This window comes from Dromaius novaehollandiae, chromosome 3 (genome assembly GCF_036370855.1).
Source record: "Dromaius novaehollandiae isolate bDroNov1 chromosome 3, bDroNov1.hap1, whole genome shotgun sequence".
NCBI lineage: Eukaryota > Metazoa > Chordata > Aves > Casuariiformes > Dromaiidae > Dromaius > Dromaius novaehollandiae.
In genome coordinates, this window is record NC_088100.1 from 104,255,143 (window position 1) to 104,282,121 (window position 26,979).

The 26,979-nt window shown below is 40.1% G+C and overlaps 1 protein-coding gene and 2 long non-coding RNA genes across 6 annotated transcripts in view; 1 reads left to right on the forward strand and 2 right to left on the reverse strand.

Moving 5' to 3' along the window:
- PTPN14 (protein tyrosine phosphatase non-receptor type 14) overlaps positions 1 to 18,808 on the reverse strand; it is a 126,355-nt gene extending 107,547 nt beyond the window's left edge. For 2 of the 4 annotated variants that reach the window (XM_064509680.1, XM_026102345.2), the window contains exon 1: positions 18,401 to 18,808. The gene's annotated coding sequence lies outside the window, so the exon portion shown is untranslated. Of the gene's footprint in view, positions 1 to 3,168; positions 3,318 to 5,793; positions 5,894 to 18,400 lie in introns of those variants that run through there. The other 2 variants (XM_064509678.1, XM_064509677.1) reach the window with 2 other exon arrangements.
- Positions 18,796 to 23,956, forward strand: LOC135327934 (uncharacterized). The gene is made up of 2 exons (XR_010388573.1): positions 18,796 to 19,865; positions 20,890 to 23,956. It is a non-coding gene; the product is annotated as an uncharacterized LOC135327934 (long non-coding RNA).
- An 823-nt stretch (positions 23,957 to 24,779) lies between these two features.
- LOC135327722 (uncharacterized) lies at positions 24,780 to 26,634 on the reverse strand. Its single transcript, XR_010388111.1, has 2 exons — positions 26,534 to 26,634; positions 24,780 to 24,968 (listed from the first exon to the last, which is right to left on the reverse strand). It is a non-coding gene; the product is annotated as an uncharacterized LOC135327722 (long non-coding RNA).
- Between the last annotated feature and the right edge of the window lie 345 nt (positions 26,635 to 26,979).

A 26,979-nucleotide genomic window follows, 5' to 3' on the forward strand; every position in this document is an offset into this window, starting at 1 on the left:
ACTATAATGAATAGTTGCAGAAATTGTCCTCATTTCTCTAACAAGCTGTTGTTTTTACAGTTCTTATCAAATCATACTTCAAAATTTTTTAGCCATCTCTGAGGAACTTTCTGCATTTTCCAAATCTAATCTTCAGGTCTGGTAATTTTGGAGGGCAGATGATTTCTAATGTTTGATTCATTGGCTTTTATTTTTGGAGCATTTCTTGGAGTGATGACACTCATCGCTCAGTCACTTAAGGTCACGTTTGCTAACTAAGAGCGCTCCTGAGCGCATATAGCTATTAATGCTTGGACTTAATGTGGACTGTTGAATTTGCAGCATTGTGGTAGGGAAACTGTCTGGGGGGAGAGGATTTCCTTAATCATACCGGCACAATCATTTTCTCTACAGAGCTTTTTTCTGTGCTTCCAGAAGGACAGTTTCACTTCCAGTTTGGAGTAGACCAAGAAATTCTCCAAAGCACTAAGGAGGGTCGGTTTCTCTGTTTGGTTAGGGTTATTTTTAAGAAACTTTGAGTAACTCATTTCCACCTCTTATGCATCTTAGTTGTTTTGCTTTTAATACACCATTAATATTCAAGGGTGAGGGTTTTTTTTTTTTTGGGGGGGGGGGGGGGGGAAGGTCTGAAGTCCTCCATCACCACAGTAAAAAAGATCTCCTGCCAGTGTTAGTTAATGAGTGCAGCTTGAGTAATACCTATTTCCTTGAAGTGCCTCCATCAGCAAGATACAAATAAATATTTCCCTATTTCATTCTGAAACTGACTTAGTAGCTGCAAAAGGTGAGTCTGATAGATGACCAGACTAGACGAAATTTCAATACAGGTTATTTTGCAGCATACTTTTCTATCACTTATTTGAAATCACTGGTGTGGAAGGCTCCAAGTACAACCCAAAGTCCCTTGACATTTGTTCATATCTTGCTGTGCCATGCACACAGCAACAACAGAAAACGTTTTGAAGTAGAAGAATATGACTCAGGCTTAGAATGTAAAAGTCATTTTAAAAGAGCTAACTAGATCTTAATTTGATGATAACTCTTTAAAGTCTCCAATAGCTTAAATTAACTTCTGTTTTTCAGATGTATTTTCACATTGTAAATCCAAAAAAAGCAGCGGTCCTTGAGAAAAGTAGCTTTAGACAGAAACCAGACCCGTGGTGAAAAGGCAGCATAAAGTAGCAAAGGGACAAAAAGTTTGCTTCAAAATCAATTTTTTACACCTCTTGCACCCAGAGATGTAAAATTCACATCCAAATAATGTATTTCTAAATACTGAAGACAGTGAATTTCCTAAAAGACATTTTTGGAAGAATCACTGAAATCCTTCATGAAGATCGTCCCTACCCACAACAAAATCCTCTCCCACTGGCATCATCCAAATACGTTTCAGTACACAGTGCTAACTACAGGGCCTTTAATGAAGGTTATCATTAAAAGAGTACTGAAGCAAAATACTGATCTAGGCTAACAGTTTGCAACAACTGAATTGTATGACTGCTGTCACACCTAACACAAACCTTAAACATGGATGCAGTTCAAAGGGCCAACCGTGACCGGCGAAGACACTCACATAGCAAAATGCATAGGCCGTCGATGTTTCTGTGTACATGTGTGCCATATAGACAGGGTGTTAAACTTGTAGTGGTGTCTGGTTTCATAACACATGCCCTTCCTTATCAAATGTCATTTGTATTGCAATGCCTGCATCTGTCTTCACAGATGTCATCTCATGTAATGAAGCATATGGGCTTAAGCTGACATTGCTTGCAAACAGGAAGAGCTTTTGGCAAGAGAAATCGCACATAAAGTGTTCTGCAGCCTGCCTCTCTTAACCCATCTTTGGTTGGCTTCTCTGCTCAGCTAAAACTGGTAGACTACTCTCCGAGAGGGCAGAGCGCCAACCTAACAGATGGGCAGAAGTGAAGTCATGCCAAAGAACCAGAATGTGCATCTAATTTGATAATTAGGGGCTGAACTTCCCCTTAGAAATATTGAAATGGCAGCCTGCACCAAGTTTCCAAGCTTCAGGGTAAAAGAATATGCTTCAGCCTACCCAGCTGAGGGTTAATGCAGAAAACAACAAAGAAAAAAATAATTCATTTGAGCTATGGAGGAGGGAGGAGAACAACTACGGGCTCCTATCATTCAGGATTAGTGTTCTTCAAGGAGAAATGAAATAGAAAAAGGGAGGAGAGAAACAGTAAGATTAAGCCTTTATCCTGAAATAGCTCTCCACAAGGGACACCTGCAAATCTTGGCCAAAACAGTTCTATGGCTTTGCTGAAAATAATTTATGCTGAATAGAGATAAAAGCAAGGAACCGATGGCCACTTTACAAAGCATTAAACACAGCTTTCCTGTCCGCAAGGAATACCCAAGCTAATAGTTAGAAAAAGGCAAAGGACAAAGAGTGTTTATGGCTCAGTGGAAATCAAACGTAATGTACACACATACTTGGAACTGTTGACAAATATCATCTTCATTTTGATATACAGTGATACAGAGCTATGGCCTTTAGAAAAAGTTAATGGCAAAAGAGAGAGAAAGCTGGGGACCAAATTGCAATTCTCTTCTTACATTTTACAAGTTTTCACGCAATAATACCGTGGTTCTACAGCTCTTCTAAAGAGTTCTGTTAAAGCAGGCTCTTTTCCTGGACCATTTTCCTTCTCAAGTGTTCCTTCTCCTTCTTCCTCGAAACATTTTATTCAACAGGATGAATGCCAAGGGCCATGTAAACCACAATTTGGAAACTCATTGTTCTAAATCATTCTCCTCTTTTGCTACTGAAGCTCCTCTTTACAGCTTTTAAAATGAAAATATGAAGAGCAATAATAATAATGGCTTCGGTTAGGTGGGATTTACAGAGTTGTATTTTGTGTAAAAAAGAAAAATTTCTAATCCTGTCTTTTTATCATATACTACTCTGCTGTAGTATTTCAAGAACTTAGGAGATTGTGTGCTGTCTCTCTCATCTCGCCTACTTTGGGGAGATTAAATTTGGAGAGGTATTCACACTGTTGGTAGATGCAAATCAGCTGTCCAGCACAAGTAACATTCTGCTTCAGAGTTTCAGAACAGAGCAGAAGACTCAGCCACAAATTTAAAATAATTTAAAAGTGACAGCTGGTAAGTGGCTAAAATCATGTGCACTGTTTTACAGACCTCCACTGAGATGTTTTCTTCTGAAGAACTTTGTCAATGAAGCTTCCTTTGTCCAACTGTCAAATTCTGGCAAGCTGCTTCCTGGATATAGCGCGAGGCTTTATGCTGCGTAATTGGGCTTTTGTTTCATTACTATCAAGACAGTGATGCTGAAATGAAGAACACAACACAGGCAACTCAGTGAATGCAATCAATTAGGATGACCTTGAAGTTGTCTTTAAAGGGAAAGGAAGAGGGTAATTGCAAATGTGGCCGTAGACTAGAAATAAAACGTTATAAAGCTGCCACTTTTTTAGAAAGTGCATAGCTCTAAGCAGTAAATAAATATAATTAATTAATTAAGTGACATTTAGTAACTACAAAGGAGAAGCATCATCATGAAACAAGATCAAGGTTTTATATCACAGTGCAGTCAGCACAGTTCAGGAAAACACAGAATTGAGTTAGTGGATACTGGTGTCAACTTGGTACAAACTCTCCTGTGTTTAACTCTGCCACAGACTTCATATTTAGAGAGAGCATAGACTGATTCAATACAAGAATTAATGACAGCACACAAGAAGAAATAAATCTCATGGAAAATTTTAAGTGACAGTTAGCATGCAAAGATCAAGAAACTACCTGGCATCCCCAAAATAAATTATGGCAAACAAAATCTAAAGATTACCCTGATAACTCCCAAATTCAGTATTATATCTGAAGGCAGAAGAACACAAAAGGAGTTAATTCATTCTCTATAGCAACAGCACAAGAACTGGTATGAAATCCACAAAGAAACATCAACTGACAAGGCAGCAACTGCATTTGCCAAACCAAACAAGCTTAATCAGAGGTGTAAAAGCTAAAGACAAGCCTAAAGACCTTCACATTCAAATGTTACTTCAATCTTTACTTACACAAGATGTTGCAAACTCACCAAAATTATAGGCAAATACAAACACCCTGGCAAGCAAATTACATCTATTAATAGAAATGGGCCTATACACAAATACAGAGGTTCATTAGAAATCAAGATCATCTTATCTCCAAAATTATTCCAAAAAAGACAAAGAAAGTCTTTGTAGCATGCCGTAAGACTGGAGTCAGAGTCCGCCTTGGCAGCGAGGGATACCGACCCAAGGAAGCCCAGCAGGAACAGTGCTTGCCCAGGGCAAGTGAGACTGCACCGTAAAGGGTCTGCAAAAGGCCGAGCAGGATAGGCAGCAATGGCAAAACTTTTGCCTGTGGGCTGAATAAAGCGGGACCCGGAAGAGTTCCAGCATTCTGAAAGCTAAGCTCTGCTTTTTGCTTTAAAACCTCCTATCTAGATTTACCTTTTGTTCTGATGAGTAAATGACTACACCTGAAATCCAGCATGTCTATTATTTTCAGCCCCCAGCATTTCTATGCTTAATGGTACGAGAATATGCTAAAACCTATAGTTTCAAGATTAAAAGGAAAACCAGCTTCACACTTTGTCCCTCACATGGAGAGACACTCTAAAAAGAAAATGTCATCAAAAAATGCTCACCTTTTAAAGTCAGATTTGCTGCTTTCACAGTAACTAACAAAACCTCCTGCTCGTTTTACTAAAAAAGGACAGAAAGATTCTAAAGTTGTACCCAGATTTAGGCCAGACATGAATCCGTGCATCTCAGATACTCAATTTGTTCAGCCAAAGTTCACAGATGAAGGGTCATCTATTAAACAACGGTACATTCCCCACAAAAGGACAAGCGTAATTGTGGGTTGGAGAAGGCAAACAACAGATTTCAGGCAATTCTTAATTGTCCCAGCTGGGACATCACGCAGGTGAGTTTACCCCTCTCCTTGCCACACAAACACTTAACAAACCAAAACCAATCAACCAAAACATCCACACCACAGTGCCATATGCTGAGGAGCAGCTCTCTTTCGACTCGTGGAAACTAGAGTCATCAATATCTGACACAATGAAGGACATGGCTTTCACAGCATATACACCCCTCTTCAAAAGTGCTTTGGAAAGCCTGCAATAGCTCACAGCGCAAGAACAACAAGCAATATAGCTCAACAAGCTGTTCAGCTGTTTATACAAAAAGAGCATCAATTTCCAGAGAAAAGTAGTACTGTTTTCTTAGCCTTCATGTTATTACTCTAGCATCTGCCATTCAAAAAAAAATCTGAGAAAATATTAGAGAGGTAGAAAGCTATCTTACACAAAGTAAAAGAAGTTGAGAAAAAAAATAATAGAGATTCCAAACAGAAAAACCATAATTTAAGTAAAACTTTTATTACAGAAATAAGGTATCAGTACTTCCTGAAACTATTGTAAAAATAATGGAAAAAACCCTGGTAAAACAGGAAGCTTTAACACAGCTAATCTAATGATGTCTTTTGTAACACAGGAAGCAAGCACACTACCAAACAGATGACAAAACCAGAGATTATTTTAGATTATTTAAAGTGTTTACTCATTCCCAGGCCTGGCTAAAAAGTGTGCTAAATGACCTCAGGTTGGGTACATGAATCTTATTGCTACGACTTTCTGTTTTAAAATCAAATCATAGCAATTTACTTTGTAAGTAACAATCCTGCATGCTTAATACAACAGAAGGTACTTTGCAACCAGCTGTCAGGAGTTACTGACCCATTTCATGCACTCACCTTTGGAAATGCAATTTCCTGTTGCAAATTGATGTCCTCATCCTGCACACCTTTGCCCAGAGGAACACCCTAGTTTGGTCCACAGAGCTGCAGGTTACTCCTGCAAAAGCAGGGCCTATTAGTGTTGGTAAGAGGCTTTTGGATGCAGTGCTGACTAGGCTTCCTTCTTGGCACTTTCCATACCAAGGTAAATAAATAATCATGACACACAGAACTGTCAGAAGTCTGAGCCACTAAAAAGATTTAAGTTTCAAATAACTGAATTGTACTTTTTCACTTTCCCAGCATGTAATATAATGATGTGTCTTGCAATGCCAGTATGTAAAAACAGCTGTAACACTTAACCTTTCATATATTAATATCAATTTGGACTGTATTGGTTTCTCTTGCACATATTAGAATCAGTTTGGACTGTATTGGTTTCTCTTGCACAAGACTTTGAACCCCTTCTATCTAGTTAGGCTGCTCCATAATTATCGCAGGAAAAAGGTCTGAACTGAATCTAACCAAGTTTCAACTAAATATGCCTTACATTCTGACTGTTCAGAGGAAACAAAACACAGCTGTCGTCATCATGATCGTGGCAGAACAAGGATAGAATAATCAGCACTCAGTCTTACCAGACAGGGCAATCAGGCATTTTTTCTTTTAGTTTCCTTTGACCTTACAGTTTATCCTTGTAAACTTTCCACTGTTCATCTGCTAACACATCCATGTTTAAAACAACTCTGTACACCAACTGTTTCCACATACTTGATAGTGTCTTCTGTTCACACTTCTACCAATTTCTTAGATATCCTTTTTATGCCAAGAAGAGATGAAAGTAGTATCTATATTGTCAGTAATTTCTATAAAGTTAAACACATAGTCTTTAAAGAAGGCATATATGGACAAATACTGTAGTAAAATACTGTAATTGGTTTCAACATTTCAAAGTTTCCTATACACAAAGTGACCATTTCATTGTCTGACACATTTGGAACTCCTGAGAGACACAAGCTGCAGAGATAAATTTTATGGCCATGTCTAGACATCACTTTTTCCAGTGCAAAATGCAACAATGGTATGGTGGTGGGCAGCACACAATGTAATCATCCACTGCCTGTAATAAAACAACACACCACTATTAGGAGATTACAGATTAATGGTTTTCATTGGCTGACAGAACTACTCTTAAGCCATATACCATTAACATTTTAAAAACCTTATTTGCATTTTAGTTTCCAAATCATGTTACAGATGTCCCCGTTTTTCTCTACCATTATGGGAGCAAGAGATATGTTACCCTTTTTCTTTTTTTTTTTTTTTTAAACATTTCAAGTTCTCCTATAACATCTTTTCCTAATTAGAGGAGGATACACTACTTAAACACTTAATAAAACACCTGACATTGACAACATTATTCAGGAACTGCTTCTTTATTGCTCGGCACTTTGCACCATCCCTTACACTGCAGTTAGTACCCGACAGCCCACACTATCAGTGTGATATACGGATCCTATTCTGTTCAGCTTGACCCCCCACACACAAAGGGAGCCACACAGGTCAGTGAAATAACTTACCGAGACAGCAGTGGAGGCATACCTACATCTAAGTCATTGCACAAGCTGTTCCTGTCTGCACTGGTTCTCCATCCGATGAGTTCAGCACCTTGCTTGGAGTGCACTGTGGTGAGCAGGTCTAAATTCATACCGTACTGACAGACCAATGTTACGAGCCCCCAGGGCAGCTCGTATGAAACTGGCTTGGGCATCGCACCACGAGACAGTCACAGCTGGGGCAGGAATAGGAACGGGTGAACGCATATATGGCCTGGCAAATACCGCAGCATGAAGCAAATAGTGAAGTGCAAGCCAACAGAGGGTAACTACAAAAGTATGAAATGTTGCAAAGGACATCAGTCGCCTCATTAAGGCTCCCCAAAACTATCCTGCCAAAACTGTTTACATAAAGAATCTCTAGGTTGTTTCTATACCACTATTTTACTAGATTCTCTGCTAAATAAAACATACATAAAATACACAAGCAACACCCCCTGCCTTCCCACCCTGGACTTTTTCCTAAGTTCAGTAACACAAATATTCTTCATCCTTAATAGAGTTAAAGAAGGTAAAAGTTACCAGAGCTGATGACCACAGGTGTCTCATTTTAAAAGTAATTTATTATTTCAAGCCAGTATCAAGAAAGAGACCTGATTACAAAGCCAGACCTTGTCCATGTTTCTGCCAGCAGAGGCTTAGTCCCTTCACTGAATGCTCCAGTGGATTCTCTAGTCCCATTTTAAGGTGTCCCCCACAGAGCTACTATTCTTATGAAATTAATGCAATAAATCATAGAGCTCATTCTCAAGAAGTTCTGCCCGATAAACAACCTAGGTTCTGTCTTAATCTTATAAAATGCTTTTATTCGTTGTATTACCAGAAAGTCCTTTTCAACACCACGGTTTTAAATTTTGTTTCATTTTTTTTCCCATACTGTAACTTCTGGAGAAGGCACTCCGTGAGACGGATGCGGGTTCAGTTCTCCAAGCTGCTGCCCAGTCCCTCATGGGCTGTGCTGAGCAGCCTTCCTAAGGTGACCATCCACAAGTCCAACCTCAGTCTTCAGTTTCCCGCACTGAAAAGAGGCCCAAGGATGCTTTCCTAATCTTCTGAAAGAACAGCAAGCCCAGTGTTCTTCTGCCTACCATTCGCCTCCATCCTTCACTGTCACTTAACACCAAAATAACCCTCACGCTTGTAGACAGACAAAATAATAATTCATTTTATAAGTCTCTCTCTCTCTCCGCTTCCCCTTCCCCCAAACACAAGCACAGCCATTTTTTCATGCTAAGAATATATTAGAATAATTGAGGCTATCCTTCACTGTTATTTTGATATCCTCCATAGCCCTGTTTGACTGCAATGTACAACACGAAGAGACTGAGACATGCTTTGATTCCATCCAAACTAAAAAAAAATAATAATAATTACATTATAATCAAGGTTACCAAGCAGAATAGAGAGGGCAAAATTGAGTGGAATTTAACAGTGGACAGTCTTTCCTAAAGTTAGCTGAACCACCTGTTTGTATAAGAGATTTACTTGTGTGGAGCTTACTGTACCATCACAAGCTTACAGTCTTGCTGCACATGAATATGGCAATGTATTACCCTGGGCAGAAAAAAGGAAGTGCAAAGTTTCACAGCAACATGCAGAGAGTTAGTGGCAGTTGTCAAGTATGCTAAACACATCAGGCTGGCAAGAAAGTTAAGCTACAAGATAACAAACTTCTACTGCAACACAAGCTGAAATTACAAAAGTGGGAAAGAAACTTTATATTATATCAGCAGAAGCTGACATTACTGACTACTACAACAATAACTGTCTCCAGTGTGTACCAACACCTTGTCAGATGTTTTGACAGATTAATTAGCACTTAGGTGACAATCCTCATACCTATATCAGATCCTAGAGGAAACTGTAAGAACGTATCTGTTTCTCTGGATAAACCCACTTGTACATCAGAAAAAACAACAGTGCCATCATTAGGCAATGTTCAATGTTTTTTGAGAGCACATCCTACCCAGATTAACCAGCTACCCTTTCAGCAGTGACGAGTTATATACAAATATATGTTACAAAAGCACAGAGTCACTCTGTAAGCAAGACAAATATATTTTAGGCTACTATATCAGCAACAAAACAGGAAAAAGAACTAGAGCAAAGCCAACATATAGCAGGTAGAAAATATCTCATATTCCAAGTTACAATATCCATAAGCATGCCAGACACCCTCCATTTCAGTTCCAAGGAAGCGACCATCATGTCATAAGGTCAGGTCCTGAGGTGGGATCAATAATTCTCTTCTGAATCAACTGTCTCCTAATTACTGAACTTTAAATTTAGAGGAAATGTGCATACCTGAATGTGTATGTTTAAATGCACATCTAAGACAATTTATCATTTAAATGCAGAAACCAGAAAAACGCCAAGAAATGAGCCAGCTGCTAAGTAGGGCAGGGTACGATCGAACAAAGCAAATATCCTAAGTGATACATGCCAGCTCCCCCCAACACATCATTTGCCTATTGCACCAAAGCATTGCTTTCCCTCTTCTTTAGATGGTAATTCAAGACACACATCGTGTTTTTTGCTATTTGTACAGCCCCCAGCACATTCTACAACACAGAAAGGAATTAAAGAATGTTAATTATTAAATGAAATCTGACTCTCCATATACAGCACTGTATTTATTTAAACATCATCTCTGCATAGCATCTAGTATGAAACATTAAACTACATATCAAAACGTTACATGTACGTAACAGGTAAAGTTAACTTTCAGCTTTAAATGGCAACTTTTATTTCCTGAATGTCAGAAAGAAAATTAATAAAGAATTTTTTGAAGTGAAACCATTAGCAATGAACATACTTAATATCTGGATGCTAAATGCTAGCCCGTCTCAGTAATGCTCACATGCAATATTCTCGTTCTTTTGCCATTACGAACAAGATTTCATACTATACACAAATGGATTTTTGTGCACCAAGCTACCAAGGGAAACATGGAAACATGAAAGAAAACTTGCAAGATAACCTTGTCAATGTTTTTCTCTGTTCTCAGAAAGAACCACAACAAAGAGGCAGCAGTAGGACATAAGTACCAATACTGTGATTTAGCTTCCTCTGCTATCACGGAGTCCCACAACACATCCTGGCAAAGATGCAAGGAATCACAGGACCTATACTTAGATATGTCTGCATGAGTTCTTTTATTTACAAGCAGAAACTTGCCCTGTCCGTTCTCCTAGAGGATCTGAAACTACCAGAGCTCTGAGTCTCTGTTAGTATTTCTGTCTATCAACAAAGGACTGAATTAGCCATTCCCTTAAGTTAGAAGCCAACTTCCTTTCTGGTGCAAGCAAGCTGACCAAAATATTTTCCTAAACAGAATGAATCTTCAGAACACTATGAAGAAGGTATACAGACACCAATCCTACTCAGTAGCTCCAAACTCCTAAACAAAGTGTGCCAAACAAGAAAAAAAGGTTATGATCATTTCAGATGCCTGTTTTTAAGGACCTTCGAAATAATCTCCCATGACCCCCAAGGCTCCTCAGGATTCTTCCCCCTGAGGCAGCTCCATCCACTTCGAGCATCTCAGAAAGCTCTTAAGGCAGGCGCCGGATTTTCTAAGAGATCTATCTTGTCTATACTTGGGGTGGGACTTTCAAGGCCTGCTCCCACTGAAGGCATCAGAAGTTTTACTCAGCTTCAACCTGCACATCGAAGGCCACTGGGTATGTTATTTTCTCTCCTCTCCCTCCATCCTGGCAAAAAAAAAAAAAAAAAAAAAAAAAAAAAACCCACACACAGGACCAAAGTTTTGTGTAGAAATGTCATTAAACATTGTCTTGCTTTTAAAGCATCTGAGATAAGCACTGTGTATCACATACTTAGAAAACACAGAGTTTCCACTACAAAGAAGATATAGTTTTGCATTGAAAGAATAAATGAGACTGCTGAGGGAAGGGATCTATAGGAAAGTGCCATGTGGTAGTAGACATCAAACATAGGATCTGGCTTCTATTAGTTGAAACTCTGATTGGCAAAGTCCCCTGATTTTGCCCAGGCTTGTCCAAAAACCTAGCTTAATTATCATCATCAATAAAGGCTAAAGACACTTTATCTACAAGGTAGTGAATGCCTTTTCTCCAAAGAGGGAGTTCCATGATAAGAGCTAATCTAAAAAAACCTGAGGAATGTAAACTATTTTCTCAGTTGTAAAAACAAGAAAGAATTGCACAAACACAAGTTAAAACAACTACTGCTAACCTCACTCTTCTCCTATATAGCCAGCTTATCCTGGGCTAAGGCCCTATTCAATACGCTCTGAGTAGCTATGCTTTGGATCAGTCCCAGCTTTCAAAGGCTGGAGTCTCAAACGACAACATCACTTTTATGTATCTTCACAAATGTGGGCCTTTCCATTGACCTTATTTCCCGAGTTCTGAAAAGCAGTGCAAGACTGCCTTCAAAATAGCTTCAGCCTTTTGAAGAGGAAGTCAGAAAACTAATTCATGTTTTATTTTGTAGATAGCTGTTAGACTTTATGACAACTCGCTGTGGTTGGTCAGACCACCTAAAAGTTGCAAAAGACTGCTTTTAATACTTTGAGTTACAGTTGCACTATGGCTTTACCATACTTCTATAGACAAAGTCACCTTTTACCATATAGACATGAACATGTTACCAGAAGGTATTTATTATTAAATCAGTCACACTGTGTGCTAATAAATCAAAACATTTTTTCCATTTTCTCTTCTGTGACAGATTAATGCTTATAGTCCGTAGATGTGCAAGAATTCTATGGTAGTTGCTACACTATTGCTTTGACTATAACTCCTTTGAAAGACCCGCTAAGTTACAGAAGATCTAGTTCTTACCTCCAAAAATTGGTCCTTATATTTGTCATAGCCATACAGACAATCATCATTCTGTTACAGAATTCAGAAATATTTAACTGCAGAGAAATTATTAAGCATTCTTCATTCATTAAAACTCATACTAGAAATTATTGATCATCATAACCAAACTGATTAACAACAGATACCAATGCTGTCTTTTAAATGAAACCTAAATGCCATTTTTGTTCTTCTCTAAGCTAGTCCATATCCCAACACAGCATGCCTTAGTAAGTTAAAATATTATCATACTTTGTTACATTTAAGAGCTGCAAGTCCCAAATACACTTTCTATGAAGCCTAAACATGTATAAACACACAATCTTTCAATTCCACCTCCATTAATATTTAATTAAAATCATTCTCATACACAGTAGAATACAGAAATTGTTACACTGGGTCAAATCAGCAGCCCTCTAACAGCAGCTTACCCTACATCCTCCAGAAGAAAGCACAGGGAATGTCACGGCAGATAGTTACGGCATAATCTGTCCTAAGGGAAATTTCTTAACCTCTGCCAGATAGCGGCTGATCTAGGTTCTGGAGCATAATGGTTAAGATCTCTTCAAATATAACTGTGAATGTTCCTGCTATCCATAGAGATGGTTCACTTTTCTTTTTCATCCTACTAGGCTCTTGGATGATGTGATCTCCTTCGGCAATAAGTATTACGACTACTTGTACAAAAAAAAAAAAAAAAAAAAAAAAAAAAAAAAAAAAAGAAAAGAGTGATCTAGGAGCTTTAAATATCTTTCAATTTATTCCTTATACATAGTCAATGTATTATACCAAAGAGTAACATATTGATTACTTAATAATGACTAATCTTTATTCTACATATATGTAATCTACCTTTTCTAGTTGATCTTCTCAGAACAAAACTACGTTAGCGTTTTCAGTTGAACTTCATATGAAAATTTTCCAATCCCTCTTCTCTGATAGGATATCACAAATCAAGCATTCCAGGTGAATTTAAGCACCAATTTAAGAATCTCCTCTGTGTTATTAACATAGCATTTCACAGCTGTGGCAGCTTTTTTTGCTTGATGCTAAAGATTAAAGAGATGCACAAGTTCTAATAAAACATTGCCAAACAGTTAATTTACAATTCAGTAACATGAATGAGTAATTTGATTATTCCTTCTAACATGCATATTCTTGAATTTATCAACATCATCTGCTATGCTTCCCTTTTACCCAGCTTTCTTGGATTCCCTTTACAATTTCTCAGTCTGCTTCAGTCTTGCCTAATCCAAATACTTTTGCATCATTAGCAAGTTTTGGCACACCATCATTCATCTAGTTTATTAGATCACCAACACACATTTTCACCGCCCTCTTTTGAGAGGTCTTTCTACATCACATGGTAATTTAAAGTTTACATTGTTACCAAATGATTTTTAAAAAAGAAGCATTCTTAAAGGGGACCAGTTCAGCAGTCACTAGCAAAAGCTCATTCTTCCAAAAATTAGGAAGAAGAGCTGCAGTATGCAGTTTCTGAAGGACTTGCGTGGTGTGGAACAAAGTTTTCCGTCTAAACTCGTCACATTAGCAAAACACAAGAACGTCCTAGATGTTACAGAACATCAGAGTGGGGTTATATGATGGCATTGCCCTTTTCTTAGGATTTCACCAATGCAGCATTTCAGACACCTTTGTTCGTTTAGAGATCTCTCTTAACATTAGCAATGCCTAAATTTATTGCCTCTTAAGTATTTTCATAAGCTGTTTATATGGTTGATTATAATATGTACAACTGCTTGTTAGGACAGCAATGATGGGGGGAAAATATATTTTAAATATATGTGTTTCTTTCATAGGCTTTGTGCTGTGTCATGGTCTTGTGCCCTTAATTCTAGATGACACTTTTATAATTGATCAAACCGACCTTGAGAATTACTTCAGAGAGCAGGAATCCTGACGTCTCCTTCACTTTCCTCTGCATTAAAGGCCAAAAATACCAATCCAATACCAACATTGTTTAGAAGGCAGGCCATTGCATTTACATAGTTACATTAGCTTTATTTCACCACCGTCTAATCTTACTAATTCCCTAACAGTAGGCCAAATTTCATTATATTATCCACTGACATGGAAAGTTGAAGGAAATGAAATTTTAATGCTCTGAAACCCTCAGTCCTTTGCATAAAGCCAGCCTTGAATTCAAGGAGTATGCTAAAAAAAAAAAAAAAAAAAAAAAAAAAAATCAAGTTATCAAGTAAAAATAACACCAGATTTAGTTAGTGAAAACCATTCTCATTATTTCAAAAGAAAGGTAGCTCAACTGTGCTATCTTAAAGGAATCAATGAAATCAATAGTAATATTTCTTGCTTACCAAAGCATCAACTGAGAATAAACAGATTAAAATTACCTAAAGGTATTTAAACAGAAGAGGTGCAAGCAGAATAAAAGAATGGTGAATATATATTTAACGAGGAAAGCCAAATCTGATTTTCATCTACACATAATAATTCCCATAACAAGTTTGATAAGTTCCCTGTATATTTATGGAAGCTGCACCTTGTTACATCATTTTGTTTAAAAAACTTCTGCGAGCTCCGATGTTTTGTTCTCGTTGCTTATCATTACCAAACCATCTAGACATTCCAGTTATAAGCTCCATTTTGTCAGACAGCTACAAAGAGAGAGAAAAATATAACCCTGTCCCAAAAGGATGGATAATCAAACCAAATACAATCAAGAGTGAGGAAAACAGAAAATAAAGATGTGGTGTTATCCCCTCAAAATCAACTCACACAATTTCACAAATAGATGAAGCCCAAGTCGCCAAAAACCCCACAACCTGGTAAAGCAGCAGCTTCTGGACACCTGAATATTCAGCTCATTAACCCTCTCAGACCCCAAAGTTGTTCTCATCCCCTCACCCAGCCCAAAAGAGAGAGGACAGGGAAAAGTCATGGGTTGCAATTCCTGCTCCCAGGGCTACTTCCACATTTGTGAGGAGCCCTAACCCATCAGATAGGCGAGACGCCCTCTTACACATCACCTTTTCAGGTCAGAGCAATCTGCAAACCAGAGGGCCTCTGCCTGCAGCAGAAGACGGACACCCAGGCGCAGGACACGAGCAGCGGGGCGCTAGAGCCGCCCCGGACACGCACCGAGGCAGAGCCTTGGGCGCAACGACTGCCCCGTGAGCGTGGAGGCCTCTGCCGCTAGGCACGGGAGGAAGAGGGGACCATGGCACCAAAGGTGCACTTTTATCACCAGCTTAGACTTGAATCAGCTCTACCCCAGTTCCTTTAGGATGCAGGGGTTTTTAAAACAGAAATTTAAGAAATGGATCTGGTAATTTCCACAGATTCTCTGAATACACAGCCAATAAGGATTAAAATTCTTAAAATATACCAATAGACTTAAAAAACAGACCTAGATTTTTTCACATCAGATTTCAGAGACTCTTGTGCATGGGCAGATTCCTCAAAGGAAGAACAAAATCTACAGTGTAACGGTTTGTTTCCAGATATCAAAAGCTGCTCTCACATATCCTCTGTGGAACTCCCTAGAGGATAATACGCTAAGGCTTGCTGCACTTCACGATGAACTTAGACATTAAAAAAAGACTTTTATGGCAGCTGTTCAGCATAAAATTTGTCCATTTATCTAAAACGTCTTGTAATTGAGCTGGATACATATGCACTCATATATTGCATACTAAATGTTATAGCCTGGTTCTTGCAAAGACTTGTATACATGTTTAATGTTATGTATATAAAAGAAATTCCACGGTTTCACAAGCACTACTCATGAACAAGAATTTAAGCATGTGGGTAAATCCTTGCAGGACTAAGATCCATACATACTCTAGTGGGAGCAATGTCTGCTGAAAACTTTTTACAATTTGCATATTACCAGCAGTTCATAAAAAAAAAACCCTCAGCAAACTAACTTTGCAACAAATAAAGACTTGCTTCCAGATCGGGAGCTGGAGTTAAAGTGCACCTTTCACGCTGCATATATTATATGTATGCTAAGTTTAAATCCAGATTAAAGTGATATACTTCACTGAAGTAGCATGTAATCAAATGCAGCCTCACTGGATATGAAGAGAAATAGAACGAAGAGCAGTCTTCTTTGCCCCCTTGGCTGTGGTGGTACCAGGAAAAAAAAACATAGAAAAAGGAAACAGCGTAGTTTTGAAAAGCGCGTAGGAAACTCTGTTTAGATTGAGTACTTTCTCCAAGACTGAAGTGGCCTCTGGTAGCCCAGACAATTTGCATAAGTACACACAGAAGCAGATTTGTTTCATAGAAAGCTGTTCCATACCTAAACTATGATAACTGACTCCCAGGCATCTGCTGGACAAGAAGGACCAGTACAGAAGTACTTAATCAGTCATTAATAGTAACAACATTGGCTGCTAATTAACCCTCATGAGCAACACTGTACCAAAGTTAATTCTGCTACAATTACAGAAGCATTTAAAAGACATGTTTAAAACTATAGTATAATGTACATACAACAGCTCAGTTTGCTCAGTCCCAGCAGATCCTGATTTGATCAATACTGCATGCTGTCATTACTCAGGCCTCGATCTGCACTACCAGATCCTCCGAGATCGTATCAAGTCCGTGGCGCTTTAAAACTTTTCCCACACAAATGCAATGGCAGAATTGATGGCCACAAGCTCTCCCACGGATTTAGGAGACTACCCTAAATGACGACTGATGGACTGGGCTTCAAACCAGAAGTATGAAAAACTCCCCAACTTTTGTATCATGACCCATTAGATACACACAAGTGCCCTCTGCCTGTGAGCAGCTCTGGCATAGCCTCCTAAAGAAACCAGGAGAAGTTCAAGAGAGTGCTGCCAATAATAGATCAGGGCCTAAAGCTTATTTGCATAACTATAACATCAATGCATGCTTTACACCATGTAATGAGTACTAGATGTCAGCTACGGACCCCCCAGAGGGCAAGGGCAAAAGCTGTATAATCTGTATTTTGTCACTCATATTTGATAGGATGGTCTTGGCCAGATAACTAGGCACTAGCCCCTGCTCAGGTTGTCTCCCCTCACATTTCTCCCCAAAAGAGCTGTCTTCACCCACTTCACCCATGATGTGGAGGCTGGCAGGTGGCTTTGATTTCTGATTTGGGGGAGCCATTTGCAGGCTGGCAGGTGGCTTCGATTTCTGATTTGGGGGAGCCATTTTATACATAGATTTTCCAAACTCTAAATAATTTCAGCATACAACAGTGTTTTTAGAAAAAAAACAAAACTAATAGTGAGCATCTACATAGAGTTTAAGGAAAAAAAGTGGTTTCTGGGAAAAGTAGTTCTTTCAACTACAGTTTCAGGCCACGTGCCAAAAACCCCAGAAAACTTTTTGGACAACAACATAGTGAATCAGAGCCTTTACCAGCCACCATTTGTTTCCACCTTGTTAAAGTTACAAACAGCTTCTAATGGACACATAAGATTTTATGCAAATAACAGATGAAGTGCTCTCAATAGGAAAGCTCCAGCACACATTACACGCACATGCCACACATGCATTATGTAAGACTTGTCCCAAATACACTCCAGTAAAGAGAGCCAGTTTGGGATCTTAAAAATTCATTGACTTTGCCACATCAGAAAGGAGAGCAGATGTCACCCTCCCCTGCCTGGTGCAATTCTTGCTGCACCACTCGGTGCTACACAGGGCTTGCTGAAGACGAGCGGCCAGCGCAGGCTCCACGTACCTAACAAAGACCAAGGTAAACCCGGGGGGAGCTGGAAGCTGAACACAGTCACGCCGCAGTGTAAATATGGGCAGCTCCGCCGAGAGCCCAGCCTGCTCCTACCTACTTACAAATACCTACCGGTTACGGAGATGCTATGTAATCTAGACACCTATTAGGTCAAATTTATAAGCTGGAAGGGCTGTTCAGACTGTGTTTGTCGCAGGTCACTGATTGGTACGCGCAACCCAAGCTTAGCTACTTTCATAACTTGCGAGCAGGCACGTATACGTCGCTGCACATTATAAGGGATAGCAAGCCTTGCGCAGATACTGCCTCTCTCCCCCACACACGCCGTAAAACGCAGCACCAAGCTTGCTCCACGGTCAGCGCCAGCCCGCCGGAGCCGGGACACGTCGGAGCCGGGACAAGCCGGGCAAACTCGAGCAAACTCCGCGGCCGCGGCCGGTCCTTACCTGCTGCGCGGCCGCCGGGCCGGGGAGCGCGGCCGCCTCCGGCTCCGGTCCCGGCCGCGGCTCCGCGGGAGGCGGCGCCCGGCCCGGCAGGCGGCCGCCGACGGCACCGAGGCGGGGGAGCGCGGCGGGGCGGGCCGGTCCCGGTGGCGGGAGCCGCTGCCGCCGCCCCGGCCCGGCCACGGCGGGGAGCGTCGGCGGGCGGCCGGGGGCTGGGGCCGCCGGCGGGGCCGGGGCTCCTGCTGCCGCCCGCGGGTGCGGGCAGGAGGGAGGCCGGGCGGGAGGGAGGGGACTGCGGCCCGCGGGGGCGAGCGGGGCCGGCGGCGGTCGAGCCGGAGGCGGCGGCGGGGCCGGGGCCGGGGCTGGGGCCGGGGCCGGGGCCGGGGCGGCGCGGGGAGTCACGGCCCAGGAATGCCAGGAATGTGGGGCGGCCGCTGCGGCCGCGGGCCCGGAGACGTCGGGGACTTGACTTGGGATTTCTTCTCTTCTTCTTCTTCTTTTTTTCTTCTTTTTTTTTTCTTTTACTATTCCTTCCCCCGCCACCCCTGCTCGCGAAAGAGGAGGGATGAAACCCACCCAAAGGAGGAGGGAAAAGGAGGGAGGAAGAGGAGGGCACAGGCTCCTGCCAATCCGGGCGGGTGCCTGGTGCAACTCTCACAAGGAGGGCAGAGCCGCCGAGTTTGGGGCAGAGCCGGGCTGCCTCCCCGTCCCGTCCCGTCCCGTCCCGTCTCCCCCCCGTCTCCCCCCCGCCCTTGCCGCTGGTGGAAGCCGCCCGCGAGCCCTCCCCTTCCCCGCCCGCGGGGGGCGAGCCCGGCGCCGGGCGGGCGAGGCGGGGAAGGGGGCGCGGGAGTGGCCCCAGAGCGGAGGGGAGACACCCCAGCAATGCGGGCGGTGGGGAGGAGCCGGGGGAGAGGGCCCTCGCGCCCCCTGCTTTCCCCCTCCTCGCCGCGCTGGCAGGGTGCCGCCCCGCTTCCCCACTCGCCCTCTCCTGCCCCTGCAGAAGTGCCCTGCTAATCCCTCTCGGTCTTGCATCAGAACATCTTTTCTGCTCCTGCCTTCCCTTTCTTCAGCCCCCTTTTCTCCAGCTTTTGGCATTTCAGCTGTTTTCGCCTCTCGCTCATGGTGTCATCCTCATTTCTTAAAGGATGGGCATCTCTCCTTGTCCAGCTGCGTGTTGGGCTGCTGTGGGAGATGTTCAGGAGAAAGACTCGGGGTGCTGCAGTCATCGTGTGGCAGGTGCCTCGCTGGAGAAGGAGCAGGAGAAAACTCAAAGTTGCTTTGAAATGTGGTGGCTGGCAACTGTATGAAATTTCCAGGGCACGTGGTGCGTGGCAGATGTGGAAAGGCCCTTCTGATGGCTGCTTTAAGAAAGAGAAGGGGCCTGGGGCACCCCACGCTGTAGGAAGTAAGGAGAACCATCAGGAAGGCCGGAACTACCTAGAGAAGAAAAATGAATCAGACAAGACCAGTGAGTGGTTTTAAGGTCATGCAAGTCTTAGAAATTATTTGTAGATGTTCTTGAGTGTCACAGCTGATGGTCGATTTGCAAAACTATTTTTGCCCTAGACTAAGTTTATTTAAAATTATGCATATTCCAAAAAGTATATGCAAGTACTTCTGATGCCAGTGGGCACCTGCAGAAAAGTCAAGAGGAGGTATCCCTCTAAAACTGTGATCCCAGAACTTAAAGAATCTTACAAACAGAGGAACATTAAGAAAATGATAATTGAGAACTGATACTCATTTTTAAGTTGCAGTGCATTTTTGCTATTTGTACACTTGCACACCTTAGTGAAGGACTACGTGAGCAGATACACTGGAGTCTGTGAGGATTACTCAGATTAATAATGGTAAGAGGATCAGGTGCTGAGAGAAGGAGAAATAGCAGAGATTCTTGATTTTGATAGATAAGTAATTGTATTTAAATACTGTATGTGGAATCACAGGCCTATGCCTTACCTCTGGCATAATATTATTCTAATTACATTTTGCAAGGAAAGTCCTTTTCATCTGAGACTCTCAAACATTTTACAAACACCACACCTTAATGAAGAAAGTAATTATCCCCATTTTACATATGGTTACACTGAGGCATTAAGTGACAACATTCAAGATTTTAACTTGTATTATACTTGACCGCATATAGATATAGAGCTTTTAATCCCAATCTGAAAGTGACATAAGGTGTCACAATGAGATGATAAAACGGAGCATAGAGGTCCTGTGCCCTGAGTTCGTACAGTTCAACTTTGTGCCAAAAAAAGTTTCCCTGTAGTGAGTGCAAAGATACGTGAGAGGGTTATATGCATTTAAACTAATGTTTATGTTTTTAGATTTCTGTCAAATTCTCCCCATGCTGGGGGAGGTGTAAAGACTTGCTTTTTAACGCGGTGAAGATTGACTTTCACATACATGCTTCAATGTGGTGTGTTGGTAACCTAAGTCTTTCAGTTGAATTCCTGGTTTGCAGGTGATTGCTTTTACTTTCCTAGGTCTCTCTGCATTTGAGGAAAACTTGTTCAATGACCATAAGTGCAGATGAAATAATGTTGCAAGAAGAAGCATAAGCATGCTGATTGATAAAGTTTTTAGAGGGGAACTTCTCTATAGTTGCTACCCCCGGCACAGTTCCCTAGAAGAAGTAAAAACAGACTACTTGTCAGCAAGAGCTTTTGCAAAAAGGTAAGCTGAACAACTTTTGCAAAAAGGTAAGCAGAACAAAATCTGCAAAATGAAATATATTTCAAACTAATCCAAACAAGGGACATGTCTGAAATTGGGAATGGTGAAGATTACTTATTCATGAGAATCCTTAATACAATGATTAATATCCGTATTAGACTCTTAGAAACTGCAGCAATAGGTGCTTTAGAAATACAGAGCTTCACAGAGATCATAGCCAGTTACTGCAGTGTCTTCCATGAGGAAATCTGTTGTGTTGGTGGTACTTCCACTAAGACTGGTGAAACCTTGCACCTTTAGATATATCTTTGTTCCCACAGAGCTGCTAGGATTATAGGACCCTGAGATTAAAACCAAGAGTTCCTACCTGCTTCTTGGGGTGTGATTTCATAATATACAAAAGATGTATTAGAGGTTCCTAGGGGTGTTTCAAAAATGTGGTGTTAAAATGATACAAATCATTGGTTTGATTCCAAACCTCTGTGCTGGTTCAAATTTGTCCAGAAAACTTTAATATTCTTTCAGTAATATGTGGGCTGGATTTATGCATTATCTTTCTATTCCACTAGGGAGTCACGTTACAACTTTTTTTTGCTGAAAAGTAACAATTCTACATAATGTTTAGAGACGTTAATGACTTGCTATAATGATTTGTGGAATTTAACTCTAAAATATTCCCTCTGCACTGGTATGAATTATTTTTTTATTAGCTCCTTCTGCAACTCCATCAGGATTATTACATTAAGATGCTCTATGGAGGAGTAGCATAGACCAGAATTAAATGATTGACATAGGATTGTACCTCAGTTACCTTAGCTGCTGGTCTTTGGTGTGTCTTGGGCAAGTAGCAGCACATCTCTGTGCCTCAGTTTTCTTCTCTGAAAACTGAGATAATGATAATCGTCTTAGTAAGGTGCTTTTTGATTTAAAGATGAAAGCACTGCATAGGAGCTAGATGCTATTTAAAAAAAATTCCCAAATCATGGATTAGACAGACTTGAATATTGTCTTAAAAACCTCATGAAAATAAAAGCCCAACACCATTCAGGCTGACCAAATGCTTAATATTAGTAGAGGAATACTGATTTTATCTGGGTGAAAATACAGCAGACTTTTAATGCATTATCTGAAGAGCCAAGTGCAATAAATTTTGACGTATCTTGGGACCTTGCTTGTAAGACTTGTATTAAACATATTTTGAGTGTGTTTAAACCTAGGCAACTGCAGTTTTAGAGTCTTGTCATAACATGGAAAAATCTCAGTCCTTGTTGGTTGGTAAAACCATGTCATAACCTGTATTGAATAAAACTGTCTTTAAACTCTGCTTAAGCAACAGCTGGTGGTTTCTTCTGTGAATAGTAGATGATGTTTAATTAGCCTTACAGTCATCTACATTACAATCAAATCAAAGAATGCAGTTGCAACACATTCCCGATTTGTATTGTAAATGTGACCCTAACTGTGTTCCTAAAATCTCTGTCATGTGCTACAGCTGGGTACACTGACCTGATTGTAATGTAAGCAAAAACTTGATGCAGTAGCAGGAATTCCCATTTCTAAAATCAATTTGTTCTTTATAAATTGGTACTTCTAATGGTCGCAGCTTACCACAAGCGAGAAAAAGTTTACTTCTGTAGTATTCTGTGTTCTCATTAATTATTTCATTTAATAGTGCTTTTCAAAATCGTCTCTTAGAAAAGGAATTTGGATTACACAATCTTGGAAAACAAACCTGTTGCCACCAAGCATGAGCTAACATGTTATAGTACTCTACAGCTTATCATAAGTAAGCCAGCACCCAGTCTTGTAGACCAGAAAAACTCTTGGGTGATTAACTGTGCAAATAAACTATGCTGTGTTGAATATTCTAGTTTGCTTAGACTTACATTCTGCCTGAGGACTCACTGAGTAGATGAGCCTCTTGTCTTCTGTAAGAGTTAAGATCACAAACTTTTTATTATTTGTGAGTATAATGGTGAACTTTTGATTCCACAGTTGTAAGCGCTCAAAATGTGCTTTTAATAGCAATATACCTCTGTATGTAACTGTTACTGCTATCCAAGCTAGAATAGTCAAAATTTTAGGACAAGACAGAATCATGTTTTGCCATTTTCTTAGGTTAACAATTAGAGTATTTTTAAATGTATCATTTAGCACAATTATTAAGTTTATTACCCTAATCCTAGATTAGCTAAATTAACTTCTGTTAAAAGCTAGTGAATTTTTTGTTCAAGAAATCAATGTTTTGCGAAATCTGAAGAGCTAGGTTCATAATTTGCTGTTCAGTGATATAGATACATTATGTATCTGTGTATACCATCTGCCTGAATGACAGGGTAGCAAGTCTACAGCACATATAAGTAAAAGCAACTTCAGTTTCAAAAATTCTCAAGCTGTAGCTTTAAGGACCCAGTTCGTCAAAGTAATTTATTACAAGTTTAGCTTTTAGCCTGTGCTTCAATTCTCCTTGAGCCAACGTGACTTAACAGCATGCCTGCAAGTCAGCATGCACTACTGATTTGTAGACATTTTAGCTGCTCCTCACTTCTGATGATCATAATCTTTATTTATGTGTCTCGGCATGGATTTAGGTGTCTGACTTTGGGCACCCAGGTTTGAAAATATTTCATTGCCACTCAGAGATGAATGGTTTCTTGAGAAAACAAAGAGCTAATGTCATAATCTAACATTTGTTTTTGTGACTGTCACAAACTTGTGTAACTTGAACAGAGTGTATAAAGTTTGCTTATCTGTGAAATGGGCATAATACCATACTTGGATAAATAAGTACTGTAAAACTCCACAATTTTAATACTTTCTGAAATCAACAAATGAAGGCCTCTATAAATGAATAAAGCCTTAGCAATATGTATGTCAGCTTTTTGAAGTGCGCGTGTTGTTTTTAACAGAGTCGTGATTATTGCTAGAGTTTCTTCATCTGCTGTATATAAAGAATTTTACATATACTTTTTGGTAGAGTTAACTCAGAAAAACATCATATAGTTTCCTGTTAATTTTGGAATGCTGAGACATGTATCTAAAAATTGATTGTTATTTTCTGTGCCGACTTTAATTTTCATGGTACACTAGATGCCCTGGAAAGATTTAAAATGCATGCAAACATTTTTCTGGAAAGTGTTAAAATAAAAATAGCATTAGAAATAGCAATCAAACTGTTGGAATTCAGACCTGGGAGAGGCAAGGAGATCAAGTGATAATCAAAGTCATAAAGATGTAGAATTTGGAGCAGTCATTTTCTCCTTGCATACTTATTTATTAGACCATTTCAGTTAGTGGTACATAAACTATGTATGGAGATGGGTTTCTCACTGCATTTAGTTGGGTGACTGAAAACTCTCACTTGAGAACTTGAGTGTAAAAGCATCAGAAGTAATGATGAGGTGATTCAGATGTGTGTAAGGTAAGGGTGCATACTTTTGTCTTACCTATTCAAGCTTTTAACAGAAAAACACTGCAAGACTTTAGAGACAGCATTAAGATCGATAAAAGTTAGTAAGTCATTTCATTAGTTTGTCATCGACTGTGTAGGTGACATTATTTTACTGATGGATGAAATGACAGATTTGATTAGTAGGTGGACACAATAGGAAGCAAGTATAGATTCTCTGATAATACCTAATACAATTTTTTATATACGTATATATATTTATATATATGCCATAAGAAAAGAGAAACAATATATAGGTTCAGACTTTAATTTAGGCAGCTCATGGGAATGGAATGTTTAAATGGAGATTTGGCACAGCAAGGACAGCCATGACAAATGTTCAAGAACTTAGAAGAACAGAGAAGTCAATGAAGAAGCAAAACTCAAACTTTTGAAGACAGTTGTACACATGACAGCCACAAACCACTGGGAGGGCTGGACCTAGAGGAAAAGAGAGATTAAAAGGTGGTTTAAAAATAATAATAATAAAAGAGTAAAAAGTGATGCAGGGAATAAATTACTGAAGATAAACTAAGAAAAACTAGACCTAGAGAATCACAATATGAGAAAGAGAAAATGCACTTACTAGTGGACGCTTTCTACATGCCCCCATAAAAAAAGGTTAGTGGTAAAGATTAGAGAGGCAGAGATAGCTATGAAAAGTAGTTAGTCTGTATACAGTACGCTCGCTTCTGAACTACTTTTCTGTCCCTCTTGAGCAGAGGGATACTCAGACTAGACGTATCCACCTGCAGTTAAGAATACAAACCTTTGGGGTGGGCAAAGGAGATGCAAACTATAGAACCATCAAAGTCATTGAGGAGTGGGCCACAGAGGAAATAGATTACTGCCTTACCAAATGCACCCTGGAACCTGATTACTTCTTGCTTATAAGATATAGCAGCATTCGGTAGTATCATGACCTTTCTTTCTTTTTTTTTTTTTTTTTTGGTGTTGGTATCTGTACTATGAAAGATTCACTTGGTATTGCCATTTTTAGCTGGGAGCTAAAGGAGGCAATTCACAATTTAAAAAAAAAAGTGTTCCAATTTTATTTACAGCTCAGTAACTGGTAATTTGAGGCCTACACAATAAGGACTTAATGTGTCATATCATAATGTAATCACCATAATTATTTATCATTTTCTTCACATACTTGCATGTTAGTTCTGTGAGTGTTATGCTAATGGGTATATTCAGTCTTTTACAAATAATTTAGAATAGGCATGAAAAGCATAAATATAATATTTCTTCACTGCTGTAGCAGCATTGCTATGGTTGCAAATCTTGCAAAGTTCTTCAGATAAAGACAGTATGTGTGCCCTTAAATAACAAGCATTTCTATTTGTTTACTTTCTTCCTCCACACCTCCAGAATATTCACAAATGTTAAACAACTAAACAAAAAACCTCCCTTCTTTTTGTTTCTTTTGTTAAATAATTTTACTGTCATTTGTGCTACTTAGTATATCTGTGTAACTGCTCAGCAGCTTTAAATTCAAAGTTTAATGCTTCTGCAGGTTTGTAGATTTTAAAAAGTGACAATAATATTACACTTTATACAAAGATCAGAGAATATTTTCCTCTGATCATAATTATTCAGCCACTGCACTTAATATATAAAAGAGAAACATAAATGAAAGCAGAAGCCGTAAGATATTTTTATCCTGTAAAACAAGTAAGTTCTAAATCTCAAGAGCACGTCTACTGTGGGTATAGTTCCTTACGGTGTAGTACCATACTGCCGTTTATGACAGATTGGTGTTGGGGATTAGAGCGTGGGATTTAGGGTGGCGTTACATAGGATTTTGACTGATTAAAAGTTGGTGTCGCCACAGTGCTGTCTGCCCTCAGCTGCATATCCTTGCTCCATCTGCTGAGCTGGATCAGAGACACCTATCTGACCCCGCAGTGTAGCAGTTCGGAGACCTAAGCTGCACACAAACTGATGCTACCTGAAAGGCTTTTAGCTAGCGTAACACGCTTCATCAGTGTTAGCCATCTCACCTTGCAATTCAGAGGAGCACCAAGTCACGGTAGGGGAGTGGGTGGCAGGAGGCAGCGGGGGTACAGGCAGCGAGTGGCAATGTGGCAGCACTGGCTTGGGGCGCTTTAAATGGCCACGGCGCTGCAGCCCGGTGTTCCCGTCCAGCATCTGCACGTGATTCACTGCGTCACCTTAGACAAGCCAGCTAACCCCAGTAACCTTTTCAGTAAAAGGAAACCTACACGCTGGTGTTTAGTAGGCCATGCTAGATGACGTGATCACCAAACTATTTATTACAATACAACAGTTGCAGGTATTTTATCTGCCAATATGTTCACCCAGTCCACCCTCGCACTGGTATCAGTGTGAGCACTGCTGCAGCAATTTCCATCGGCAGGTAAGAAATACTGTAAGACTCAAGTAGAGAAACACCGTTTCCTTTGTGAGCAAAGTTATAGCTGATCAT